Source organism: Limulus polyphemus, unplaced genomic scaffold (genome assembly GCF_000517525.1).
Source record: "Limulus polyphemus unplaced genomic scaffold, Limulus_polyphemus-2.1.2 Scaffold961, whole genome shotgun sequence".
Lineage (NCBI taxonomy): Eukaryota > Metazoa > Arthropoda > Merostomata > Xiphosura > Limulidae > Limulus > Limulus polyphemus.
Genome location: NW_013666571.1, coordinates 105,817 through 120,337, shown reverse-complemented (window position 1 = coordinate 120,337; position 14,521 = coordinate 105,817). Strand labels below are relative to the sequence as shown.

General features: G+C 31.4%; 1 long non-coding RNA gene and 1 pseudogene across 1 annotated transcript in view; both read right to left on the bottom strand.

The window, feature by feature from the left end:
* The window catches only part of LOC111086256, a 12,859-nt gene extending 7,045 nt beyond the window's left edge, over nt 1–5,814 (bottom strand). Inside the window, exon 1 of the long non-coding RNA XR_002610978.1 lies at nt 5,235–5,814. This is a non-coding gene — a long non-coding RNA (uncharacterized LOC111086256). The remainder of the gene's footprint in view (nt 1–5,234) is intronic.
* A 7,889-nt stretch (nt 5,815–13,703) lies between these two features.
* The window catches only part of LOC106461442, a 48,785-nt pseudogene continuing 47,967 nt past the window's right edge, over nt 13,704–14,521 (bottom strand).

Genomic DNA, 14,521 nt, shown 5'->3' with positions numbered 1-14,521 from the left:
TGATGACCAAGCCTCTGGACTTTTTTAAGGCCGTATTGTTCTCAGACGAATCAAGATTCGCTCAATTTTCGGTAAGTGGAAGGATATGGGTCTGGAGAATGCCTCACCAAGAGTTTTGGCTCAACGGATTGCAGCCAACTGTGAAGCATGGTGGTTTCAGAGTGATGGTTTGGGGAGCTGTTTGGGTTGGTGGGAGATCGAGCTTAGTGGAGTGCGTTGGCAACATAAATTTTGCGAAATACGTCGAAATATTGGAGGAAGGACTCTTGCCACTTCATTCCTCGGGTTTCGTGGACAAGAACACAACGTTGTTCCAGGAAGATGGAGCACCGTGTCACACTGCTAGAAACACCGAAAAGTGGCAGGAAGAAAATGGTATCCAGAAGTTGCCCTGGCTGAGCCAATCTCCTGACTTGAACCCTCGAAAACCTCTGGGCCATACTCGACCGGCAGGTCAAGAAACAACCAAAAAAACCAAGTTCGAAGAGCGATCTACTCCAAGTTTTGAAGCAAGAGTGGGTGAAAATCCCACAATCTAAAACTGACGAGATGATTCTCACGATACCCCAAAGGATCAACGAACTCCACAAAGCGAAAATAAGATCTACTAGATATTAATTAAATTATAAATATATCAATTCATGTGAATATGACTGAAAAATTTCATTTTTTTCTGAAAAGGCGGTGTCTATTTACTTGTGACCACGCTGTGTAGACACGTAAGAATTTATATTTGGACGTGTTTATAGTACTTGGCGTAATACCAAATTTTGTTTTACAGTTCTGTCCTTCTCAGCTTTTAAAGTTAATTTAGCAATAAAATGTGATTATGAGAAATACTAAATGCTATAAAACCTATTAGTAAGATTTATTGAGGTTAATGACTTAATATAATATGATTTGTTATAAAAAAATAGTATATAACTCAAAGGAATTCATAATTTCTCATTTCCATAGGTCAAAGCTTGAAACTTTCATTTTACAGTTCAGTCTTACATCACTACTGTTCCTTGCATTCATAGCATGAACGATATTCTGTTAGATTTTTCTCAAATTAATTATGGTGTGGGCACAAAGTAATACTTTCTTTTTACTATTATTACAACATACATGTTTTACCAGATATAATCTAAAAAAACACCGTTGCGGTAAATTACTATTAGACATGAGATCGATTTTAATGACTTTTTTGTGAAATAATTTTAATTAAACATTAAAGAATAAAAATCGAATCTCTAATGAGTTATATTTCAAACACCTTAAAATACTCTGAGGTTAATCAATACTCATCTTACAAGACCATAATATTTCAATTTATCTTTTCATTATTAATATAAACATTTGTATACAGAAAGCATCACATTTATAAAGCATATTTTACTGGCGATTAATATAGATATTTCTGTTGATAATAAATAAGAGTTTAAATTTATACGAAAAAAGGGGTAAATTTGGAATGAGCCAATATTGTATGTTCCCAAAGTTGTCAAAAAGACTTTGCAGCATTGGATGTCATATATTAGATACTATGTACAAATTTGTATATGGCCTAATGAAAATATATTAACATCCAAGAACATAGTTTTAATTATAACTCCAATGGCTACCAAAGTCGAGTTTTAATGTCAAAATTTGGCTCTTAATTCAGTCATTTACATATTAATACATTTACATGTAAAAAAGGCTGAAAAATTTCCTTCTTGGATAATACAAAACCTAAATAATGCTATAAAGTGAAATAAAAACATATGTTGCAGTGTGGAAACTGAAAGCAATAAAGGTTCATAAAGTGTTAATTGCATGTCCAATAACACACGTTAAAAACAGAAATAAAGATGTTCAGTGAATTTATTTACAAAAAAAAATAAAATTTGCAATGTATTTCTTTTTCCTTTGCCAACGGTAAAAAATAATTTTAGGAAAATTAATTAGATATTAGCTTCGTGTTCCTGCATATGTTAGAAAAATTTTCATAATTTGTCCGGAGTTTACGTAAGTTGCTTCTTCCTTCTACCATATATGTAGGCTATGATAATAATTAGAATTTATCTTTTTTTTTTTACTTTGTCATCTGATTTTTGTGAAAGAAAGTTTGAACAAAATTGTAAGTTTATAAAATTGATTTTAAAATGTTTTCAAATCGTTATTCATAATATAAACATATTATATTTCCAAAGTAAGCAGGAGTTTGAATTGGTTGTAATGTGGAACGCATTATCATAATGCTTACAAATAAGAAAACATTTTTCTACAAACTATATCATGAGATTTAAAGGTTTTTTTTGTAAAAAAAATATTATTTTATTTAAATATGATAAATGGTGTATGTGTGGTAAATAAATTAGTGTGTATTGTAAAGGATGTTTTCTTGGAGCAGAACTATACTCTGTCTAGCGAGGGAATCGAACCACGAATTATATCGTTGTAACTCCGCAAACCTACCGCTGCCCAACGGGGGACTTTAAAAAAAAAATCTCATGTTAACTTAAGTTATAAATATATTACGCAAAATCACTAGAAAAAATTGAATGAATAAGTGTTGATATGAAACTGTTTCAAAATATATTTGTTATATTAGTAGTTATTTGTTTCCAGAAGTAGCAACTATTCGCTATAAAAGTGAAATGATGGAGTTGTGTAAAGTTTAGGCCTCCCATTGAATCAGATGAAGTTCAATGGATCTATCTGTTTGGCCGTCCGTCTATCCATTCACATATCTATCTAATAAACCAATTCTCATTAGTTTAAAAAATATATAAATTACGCTCTCCAGAACGGAGAAAAAATATTAATAGTAAAGAAACTCTTTTGTAGCTTAGCTCCACTGTTTTTTTTTTCTTTAATTAAACCTTTTATGATTGAAATAGCTCGCCTTTGACTTGTTATTTTTAGTTTATATTTCCTGTTAGTTTGCTTGTTGCTAAGCGCAAAGCTACACAATCGGCTTTCTCTGGTCTGCCAACCATGGGTATCGAAACCCGCGTTTTAGCGTCGTAAGTTTGCAGATATACGGTTAGAAAAGAGAGTTCAAAATATTATGGGTATATATATATATATAAATATATTATAGGATACAAAGTTAATTTGTCGATCGCTAAGTAATTTCTCAATCCTGAATCAAAACCAGTAGTTTATACATTCTACAATTTGAATTTTTCAACGGATTTCATTAGTTTATTAGCGATAATTTATTCCCAGTTCATAAAGATCTTGTATTTCATATATTACTGATAGATTTGAATTATTGGAAGAGAAGGTTTAAATGCTATCTTTGGCACTGAACTTCAATTATAGAGGACCGAGTAAATAGATGGGAGATCTGTGTAACTTTCTGTAAGGATATTACCTAAAACTTGTGAACCAAGCAAGTTTAACAGAGCTATTAAATTTTAATTAAATATGACGTTCGTGTTTTTTGAATATATCGATACCTTCATAAAATAAAGATACCATACTTTGTAAGAACGCTTAAATTTTAGAAGTATCCACTAGTATTTATTTATTCTTAATTTTACGAACTTTTATAAGAGATTATATGGTCAAGTCACATACCAGTTTTCTTGTGTATCTTGACCAAAAACATTCACAACTTATAGTTGCAAAAATCTCTAGTTACCAACGACCCGCTATAGAAATGTGTAACTTCTGTCAAACACACTTAGTCTTGACTTCGGAAAAATTTTAATGCTTGTTATTTAATTAGAAAATATTCTATGTGACAAGTTATAAACGATATGTTATAGCTGAGAATTAATTCCAAGATAGTAAAAGGCCTTCCCTATCATATTAAAATCTAATAAAATGTGGTTGCTATTCTGTTCCCTTTGATGGTCGACTATTACTAAACCAACTAAACGAACAATTAGCATGAGACAATGAGGCATTCTCAGTTTAATCGGTTTTCCGTGTAGTAATTAATATGAATAGAAGTATAACCAGAAGATCAATATAAAATGTTTGCAAAGCCAAAATTTGATCTTTCTCTGACTTCGACTGAGTTTGGCGCAAATAATTAGACTGGTACCTGTTTCTAAAAGTAGAAACTATTTGTAATTAAAAGTACAGTAAAACAACAATTATTATTAAAGACAGTTATAAACTGTAATGTCTTTACTGGAGAAACGTGAGTTTTGAATTGTTATCTTGAATTATGTTCTATATGTGTGTTTCATACTGAGAAAACAAGATTTTATATAATTATAACAACAATGCCATTCTTCTTAGGTTGCAGGTGTTACTCATATGACTGATCGTCACTTTCACTTCAAAACATGGGATATTGCATACCTCTGGTTTCAACTGACTTTCAACTGAAAAAGATAACTGTCGATTATTATGCAACAGTCTTTCCCACAAGAAAGTATATGTGTCATTTTAGTTGATTAACTCAATTTCTTGGGTAACTTGGGGGAGAGGAACTTAGTGTTTTCCTTTACCACCCTTCTATATTAGCACTGCATGATTGAAAAATTACGAAAATTTTAGAAAGTTTGTATATTAATTATGGTAGTAAGAAACATAATATGCCTGGATAACACATGTCTCTTCTGTTCATTACATTCAGTCTGACTGAGCCATCCCTAGCTTTAAAACTCGAAAAGTAGTTAAAATGTCACGTGCATTAGTCAAGAAATAGGTGTAACTTATTATCATCCCTGCAAAATGCTTAGACTACATTTCATACAAGAACAGCAAAATAAAACATACACCAAAACAAAAGATTATAATTAACAATTACAAGCATGCATAACCAAAAAATCAACCTCTTCATTAAATATTATTAAATAAAATAAACTCTGTATTGCAATATACAAACATAAATGAAAATAAAACATACTTGGAATAAAGTGTACAAAACAAATATTTTATACAAACAGAAAGAAAAAAAGACATATACAAAACTCAACAGCCAGCATAAAATCCAATACTTTATGTAAAAAAAAAGAATGTGATGGCATCATCATAATAATAAAGATACAAAATATATACTCTATAAATCTTTTAAAAAGTAAGTAATACTAAAATCCTTATGAAGTTAAAATATACATATAAACTGCAAAATAAAATCCTTCATAAATCAAAATGTACATATACACAAATTACAAAACCGACAATACACATATTTACAATACACCCAATAAAATCCAATAATAATTATGCCTAATATAACTGTATTTACAAGAAAATACTAATTAAATGGATAAATTAAAAACAAGAAGGAAATATTTACTTACTAAAGCCCTGAAAGCAGGTCTTCTACATCAGCAGCTGATTTATGGTAAACCATACAGGAATGGGAAGAAATCAACGGGAGTTACTACATTCATCCATATGAAATCAAAATAAAATTTTGGCATGCTCTCCTTCCTGACAATCACTATTGGAGATGATTAAGTACTACCTGAAGGCTGTATAATTCCCTTCTTTATCCTCCTCTGTACTTTAGTACTGGCTACATCTGTATTGCTCCAGAAAAGCCTGCATGATAGCTATGTGATGATGACTTTGGTTTTACCCAGTTGGCCATTTGGTCCTATAAATTCATCGGTGTACTTAATCAACAGATCACACTGTGTTGAATCAAGATTGCTGGCACAATCCTTAAACAACAAAGTGGTGTGCCATCATATGCATACTTACTTTCAGACATGGCATGATAGAAGTAACACTTGTGATACCACTAATCTTGGTTATTTCCATTTCATTTACCATTGTAATGACCATTCTAGAAGGAAGCTGGATAGCTGAATGCCCATAGTTACAGAACAACATGCGACTTCATTCCTCTTCATGAAAATCACTGTCCAAACTAATCTTTATTACTTCTTTATTACTTCATTACATAGGGCCAACACATTAGACTACATATATTGTAAACCACGAAACACCATTTGTGTTCTCAGAGGTACAATAATTCCATCTATAATATACATTCATACATTCCACTGTTCCTAGGACCACTCTGGCCCCATGCAAACACAGCTCATTAGTTCATAGGCAGAGTTAACTGATAATTTCTGTAGTACATCTATTCCAGGGACGCCTATGTAGGTGATGTATACCTTATTTTGTGATTGTGTTTATTTCAATAATTGTTTATTCAAACATATCTAAGAACTGATACTTTGTAACTTTGCCAAATCTATTTAATGTAATCTGGAAAGAAAAAAAGAAAAAATGTTTGAACTGTGATCTCTGTGCAGTTCTAATGGGTATCGTCTGTAATCAAAGCCATATACATTTTTTTAGAATTTTCCTGCCTATCTCAGAGTGTAGATTTATATACACCCAAACCTCGCCGTCCCTTACAAATATTCCTTTACTCTGAGTAACTATTTCAATAATAATGTGCCTTGAGAGGTGTGTATGATGCTAAAGAAAGAGGGCTGGACAGTAAAAAATACATCTTAGACTTCAAATAAGAAAGAAATAATTGTCTAGACAAAACTGGCTATAAAACATTCTTGCGTATCTACGTCATTTTAAAGTAAACAACACTGGGTAAGCTCACTAAGCTGTAATGAGTGGTTTCTCATAAAGTGATAACCTTTTTGTATTATATCATAAGGTAAGGATATTTAGGGTTAGCAAGTATGGTACACTAGGATTTCTAAGATGGCAAACTATTTATATGGCAGAAAAGCTTGTTAATTTGTGTGTATTAGTAAATTTATTAATACTCAAACAACACATACAACTACAACAACTCCTTAACTGTTGAAAATAAAATACAATTATTAGGTAAAACTTGAGCTTGACCAAAAATATAGTTGGCAAAATATCGTCTACATCAGTGTAGACCTAGGATAAAAGTATAATTTGTGTTTATATCAGTCAACACTTTCACTATTCTTTATGCTATTTTCGCGGTTACATAAGTGCCTCAGTTGGTAAAGATAAGTAACAAATATACATAATTAAATAAAATAAAACCTGTTAGACCTAATGAGGTACACAAAATGAAACTTTTTGATTAATCATTTTTAAAAATCCAGTTTGATTTTTCTATTTCATATTTGTAAATAGGTTTTTATGTAAAATCGAATAAATAATTAAAACGTAAAGTTTTATATTTACACAATTAAAAGTTTATTATAGCCGCTAACGGCTTTTACATTAAAACACCCTACATGTTATATGTTTTGACGCACTTGTACGTTGAAGTAACTATTTCGGAACCTAAAATGATACAAATACTAAACTAAATTAACGACATGAACGACATATGTAGAAAGTGTGTACCAAATTTCATGCATTTAGGTTAAGTATTTTAAATGGTAGAACAAAACAAACAAGAGTGATACAACGTCACCCACGTGGTCCTGATAGGATTAACTGAGTGTCTGATACTTGGTAAGATCAACCAAAGTCATGGCAGCTCCTTTTTCAACCAGGGACTACCAGTTTCCCTTGTGTCTTTATGGGCATGTACCACCTGCCATCCAGACCTGTGAGAGCTTTATTTCAATGTACAGTTACACAACAATAATATTAAGTGCAATACGAAACCTAGCACCTTTACTGGAGAGATATATAAATTATGAGTTGTTATATTGAACCGTATCCCATAGTTAATAAAATAAACTGTTAACTTGTGTCACACACTGTGAAAATATGGTATTATATACTACTAATAACAATGAATGATGGTCACTTTTACTTCAAAAGTATCCAGAGGGAATCACCTGACTTCCAATGAAAAAGATCATTTTCGATTTCTATACAGTAAGCTCGACATTATGGAATATTTCCCACAAGAAATACACGTGGTGATTGACATAGTTCCGAGAGTAAGTAGTGTGAGAGGAACTAAAAGTCTCACTTTCTATATAAGGAACATATATTTGATACTTAGATAAAATATAAAAGCATTGTACATTAACTAAAAGGGAAGGAAATAGATGATATGATTGTATAATACAGCAAAGAAAATTTCAACAAAAATACCCAGTACAATGTGCAGTTATTAGAATGAAAGGACTAATCTTGGAATGTAAAATAATATACTGTTTTTAGTATGATGAATGTTCTGATTCAAGGCTTAACATTTTAGAACTCTTGCCCCCAGTGGCTCAACGGTATATCTACGGACTTATACTGCTACAAATCGGGTTTCGATACCCTTGGTGGGCACAACACAGATAGCCCATTGTGTAGCTTTGTGCTTAACTACAAACACAATCTAAAATTATTATAGAAATAAAAATAATAATTATTTCTTTATTTCTTTGTAATTAATAAAAAATTTAGTTCAATTTTTCAAACTAGGTATGACTGAAAGAGATAAATTAATCAAAGTACAACACACTGACTTTCCATTTTATCTTGTTAACTGAAATTAAAATTAGGAAGTTATACAATGGAGTAAAAGCAGACAGACTTTAGATATTTTATTGCATAAAATATGTTATAGCTATTTTTGTGAAATATTGTTAATATTAACCGCTGTTTCGTTTTTCAATAATTTTCTCAGTGAGTTGATAGTTGCTGCAGGTACAGTTTGGGAAATGCATTTAACTAATCTGTTAATAGAATTATAATCTAATTTGGTAGACCTTATTAATTTAAACAAAGCTTTAGAACGAATTTGAATGAAAAATAACTAATTCTACAGTGAAATATTATTTAAATTCAGTTCGTGAAGAATATTTTGTGAAGTATTTTTATTTTTGTTTCTAAACTAATGGTATTAAATCACAGTATTATACAAAGCTTTGTTATGTGTGTTACGAAGAGTAACTTTTCAAATCAGAGTATATAAATGTTTCTTAGATATTGTTTCTTACTGAGATATAGTGCGTTATTTATCTTTGACTTTTGTCTACTGAAAACCAATTAATTCATACTTTTGTAGCACTTTTTCATTATAGCAAAAGGTTTTTGTTAATCTAGAGGTGTTTGAAGATGTTTAAATCACATAATGCACTTAAAGTACATACAAACAAAACAGACACGCTAACAAGAGTAATACAGCTTGTATGGGAATAATTACATATCTTGAATGTTAAAGGTTAAATTATTTTTACAAAAATCAAAAGCCTTTTTATAATTACTTATAAAAAAAATTCACATGAAGTTAAAATATCATAGCACTTTAACTAAAAATATTTGAAACGTTATTACTTTCATATCATAACTTCCAAATTAATGTTACATGTTACACAGTCTATAAAAAACAGAAATAGGTAAGTGATGAAATGCACTTTTAAAAACGTATGATAAGATATATAAAATGAATCGCCCAGATGTAATTAATGAGCATTTATATTAGTTTTCGACACAGGTAATAACATATTAAAGCTTGGAAACAGAATGATATATAGAACGTATTCATGCGTTCTATATATACGTTGCAGTATTAGTTGTGTTAAAAATATTACGATGAAAAACATTATTGCTTACTTTTGTATACAAACATTTTTCTTACACTTCATGGATCTCGTTCGGTTTGATATGACGCTTAATTCACAATCTGTGGGGTCATAAGTTCGAATCCCGTCACTGAACATGCTCGCTCTTTCAGTTGCGAGGGCGTTATAAAGTGACGGTCAATTCCACTTTTTGTTGGTAAAAGAGTAGCCCAAAAGTTGGTGATGGGTGAGTTGACTAACTACCGTTTCTCTAGTCTATCAGGTCTATAATATGGACGGCTAGCACAGCTAGCTCTCAAGCAGCTTTACTCAAATTAAAAAAACTAACTGCCTTTTCTCTGGTCTATATTATGGACGGCTAGCACAGCTAGCTCTCGAGCAGCTTTACTCAAATTCAAAAACTAACTGCATTTTCTCTGGTCTATATTATGGACGGCTAGCACAGATAGCTCTCGAGCAGCTTTACTCAAATTCAAAAAACTAACTGCCTTTTCTCTGGTCTTAATTATGGACGGCTAGCACAGATAGCTCTCGAGCAGCTTTACTCAAATTCAAAAAAACTAACTGCCTTTTCTCTGGTCTATATTATGGACGGCTAGCACAGATAGCTCTCGAGCAGCTTTACTAACAAACTTGCACTTCACTCACCGACAATAATTTGTAAATACTTTGCATGAGAAATCATGTAGCGCCATCTGCTAGCTCACACAACGCAAGACTAAAACCATAAGATATCTTATATTTCAGAAAGCTACAACTGAAAAAACATACGAACACATATCTAACCAAATCTATTAACCTCATGGCTGAAATTAGATTATAAACTACGCGTTTAACATTTTAAGGAACATACATCCATACTCTACTTTATAGTTCCTTTTAATTTATAAGTTTATATGAAAAGCATTATTTAGAAAAAATAAAAATAAAACGATCAAGAAATGAATTATTTACGGACGTGGCTCGGCATGGCCAGGTGGTTAAGGCACTCGACTCGCAATCTGAGGGTCGCGGGTTCGAATCCCTGTCACACCAAACATGCTCGCCCTTTCAGCCGTGGGGGCGTTATAATGTGACGGTCAATCCCACTATTCGTTGGTAAAAGAGTAGCCCAAGAGTTGGCGGTGGGTGGTGATGACTAGCTGCCTTCCCTCTAGTCTTACACTGCTAAATTAGAGACGGCTAGCGCAGATAGCCCTCGTGTAGCTTTGCGCGAAATTCAAAAGAAACAAAACAAACAAATTTACGGACGTTCCAAAATACATTATTTAAACACTGCATATTCTGAAGGTGATATTGCATAAGTTGTGGAGGTAAGCTCATATTTATTTTCTACACAATTTGTGAAATATAGAAGAGTAAATACATAGCAAATATTCTGTTTGAAGAGAATCTGTTCATTTGAACACAGATAAATAAAAATAATTACAAACTAAAATAAACTTCAAAATATGGTATTTGCACATTTTGCTAACACTAGGGGTCTTTATTGGTAACGAAAATAACAAATAATTATGTTTTGTAAGAAATGATACAGTCAAAGTATTATATCGTTTAGAGAAAAAATAAAAGAAAGAAAACATTATGAGCCATCTTGTGTTTCAGGGAATATATTATTTTTGTTTTTATTTCATCAGCCATCATTAGAGGTTAGATAAGTGTTTTGGAATATAACACCATTAATAGTTGTTTAAGTTCTACTACATTTCATTATCAATTATAACAATTTATAATATATCGTTTTCATTTTGGTCTACCACACATAATAATTACCAAATTAATCAATATTCAATTTTGAATAAATCATTTTCAGATTTTACCCTGTTTTAGAATTTTTCAAACCTTTCAAATATGTTATTTAATATGTTATATTTTACAGTTGTGGTATTGTGATTTTTGCAACAAAAAATGAAAAAAAACTAATTGACAGCATGTGATGCAAATAGCTTCCCAGTGTCTCCGCGGTAAATCAGAAGGTTTATAACGTTAAAACCGGGTTTCGATACCCATAATGAGTACAGCACAGATAGCCCATTGTATAGCTTTGTACTTAACAATAAACATACAAAAGTAGTGCAATTGATAAATTAACTTATTTAATATATGCATACAAAAATATGGGCGATTTTATCAAACCAAATATACTGGCTACATATATCAAAGTATTAAAATTTAAACAAGCCTTAAAAAAATAAAAACATATATTTAAGAATGAATATGTAATACAATCCGAACTGACTTTGTGGAACTAAAGATAAGTACTTTAACTTATTTAAGTGTTAACTAAGAACTGCAACTGGTAACAAGTCTTAATGTCTTTTTTTTTCTATTCTTGTATAGCGCAGTTAGTTGGTTTTTGCTAAGTACAAAGCTACACAATAGTAGTTTATCTGTGCTCTATTCACCACGATTATCGAAACCATATTTTAGCATCATAAGCCTACTGACTGACCGCTGAGCCATTTGGGACTATCCAGCGCAAAACAGCACAATATGAAATCAACGACGCGCCGAAGAGAAAGATCAAACCCCAGATTTTAGCGCTATAGACCTTTAAGATCGCTACCGAGCTACAGGCAGGGCATATAATTTGTTAATTAATATTATTAATTGTATTTATTACTAGAATACTAATACTGAATTATTAGGATTTTTCATGGATGTTACAATTTGTCAGATAAAATAAATAAATCTTTTGAATGTCTAATATGTTTGAACACTATAATACAATTCCCCCGCCCACCAACCCGCGATGAGTCGGTGGTGAATTAATTGACTTACAACACCCCCAAAAACTGGGTTTAAATCTTTGCTGTTGACAGAATGCAGATAGCTCATTTTGAATTTTGCCCTAAAACAAACAGAACAGTATAATATAATTAAAGATATGACAGAAGACGTTTGATATCTTCCAAATGGTATTTATTTATTATATATATTACATTTCTCATGATAAATTTTACTGTAAATTGATTAGTTGTATTTTTGTACGATATATAAACCGCCGATACATCTCACAAAAGTATTGGAAGTTTTTCATAATTCTTTCCTTTAGTATAGAGATATATAATTCCGCCATTTCTCATGAAATGTGGGCATAACTGTTCTCTATTAGCTTTTTTAATACAAACTTTTTAAAAATAGATATCTTAAATAAGTAATTTAACTTTTGGTAGTAGAAATAATTGAATGCCTGATATTCAAGATTGGGTATTAAATACGAAACTATACTGTATTGTAAAAATTATGCTAAAATCTTATTTCTCTGATCCAATTATTGATTAAATAGCAATATGATGTTCAAATAAAAAACGCATTCATTTCTTGATTAAAAATATAGGTGTAAAGCTGTTTCTTATTAATGAGAAAAATGATATCATAAAAATAGAAAAAATTATCAATGGTACAAGTAATATAATATTTTACTATGAGATATATTTACAAAATACTGTTTTCCATTTAAAAGTAATTCTGGAACTCTATATGCAAAAATCAAGAAATAGAAAAATTACATACTGGCTGTTTATATTTGTTTGATCTCCGTATCGGACCCACCTATATAGGGAATAAATATATTTGATCAGACATATGTTTTAATATATAAGGTGATCAAAATTAATTACAACATGAAATAAATTACAGTACCCTAAACCATCGGTTTAGAAAGAAAACTTTAAAATTAATAAAAATATTAAATGAAAATGAACTTTTATAGCTTGTGCATAACTAGGTGATAATAACTGTAGATAAAAATTTATACTTCATATTTAGTTTACGAACTGGTAAGAAAAGTAAGGAAGTAAAATGTAAAATGATATACCGATATATCACTTAATAATTATAAATAATTTTTTCTTTGTAAAATCAGCCAAAATATAGGTTAAGACTTCAGAAAGCTGCATTTCTTATAACTTTTATGATATACCAATTATTTCTATATGCCTTAATAAATAATTGCTACTTTCTAAATTATGCTTCATGAGATGTTAAAACATTGAAAAAACAAACAAATTTAACACAATTGAAATTGTAAAACAGGAAATAAGTTTAACAAACCTTAAAACTAACTATTATATCTTAAAACACTATAGTATGGCGAAATATTTCCTACATTCTACTTTTTGGTTTAAAAGATTTCCGTACCGAGTTACCATATAAATTATCTCTAAACAATAATCAAATATTATCAAAAAGCACAAACGCCGCCCTGTGGGCGGCTGTTCGGTCAGGATCTTGGCAAGCTGAACGGTGTGCTTCTCTCTCACGAAATTGCCCCTGACTTCTAACTGCATCTTGGCGAGCAATTTGATTGGCTTCTGTATTTCGCGTTTGTTACTGGCTTCTTCTCACTGGATCTTGCCTCATAACCTGGTGAGCAAGCCTATCTCTTTCTTGCAATAACAAAAACATCTAGCAAACATTATAACAAATCTAAATAACCCATTTAACCCCTGCCAGGGAAGTCCCGAAAATTCCTCGTTTACGTTCAGAATCATTGCGCCTCCCCATTTTCAAAATCCTGGATCCGCCACTGCTGAAGTATTATTTTCTTTCTCAGAGTTTCAGAATTTCTCCGTGATAAGTCACTTTTCCGTTTGGCAATTTTTGGCAGCGTAATTTTCGATGTTTTTGATCTCATTCTAGTCATACTGAAGTAAAAGAAAATACTTGTGTAACTACGAAGATCGAGTTACTACATAATTCCTGCAAATTTCTATGCAACGAACTTAGTACGAAGGACTTGTGATTCCTTCGGTAACAAAACAATTCAATACATAGCGTACGCTTGGATTCTCCAGCAGAAATTTTGTTTGTTTGAAGTTAAGCACAAAGCTACACAATGGGCTATCTGTGCTCTGCCCACCACGGGTATCGAAATCCGGTTTCTAGCGTTGAAAGTCCGCAGACATACCGCTGTGCCACTGGGGGGGCAGCAGAAATAGCTACGCTTGTTCTGAAATGCCACAATGGTTCTCCAGTAGGAAGACTCACTTTTAAATAATAGTTACACTTGTTCTGAAATGCCACAATGGTTCTCCAGTAGGAAGACTCACTTTTAAATAATAGTTACACTTGTTCTGAAATGCCACAATGGTTCTCCAGTAGGAAGACTCACTTTTAAATAATAGTTACGCTTACTCTGAAATGTC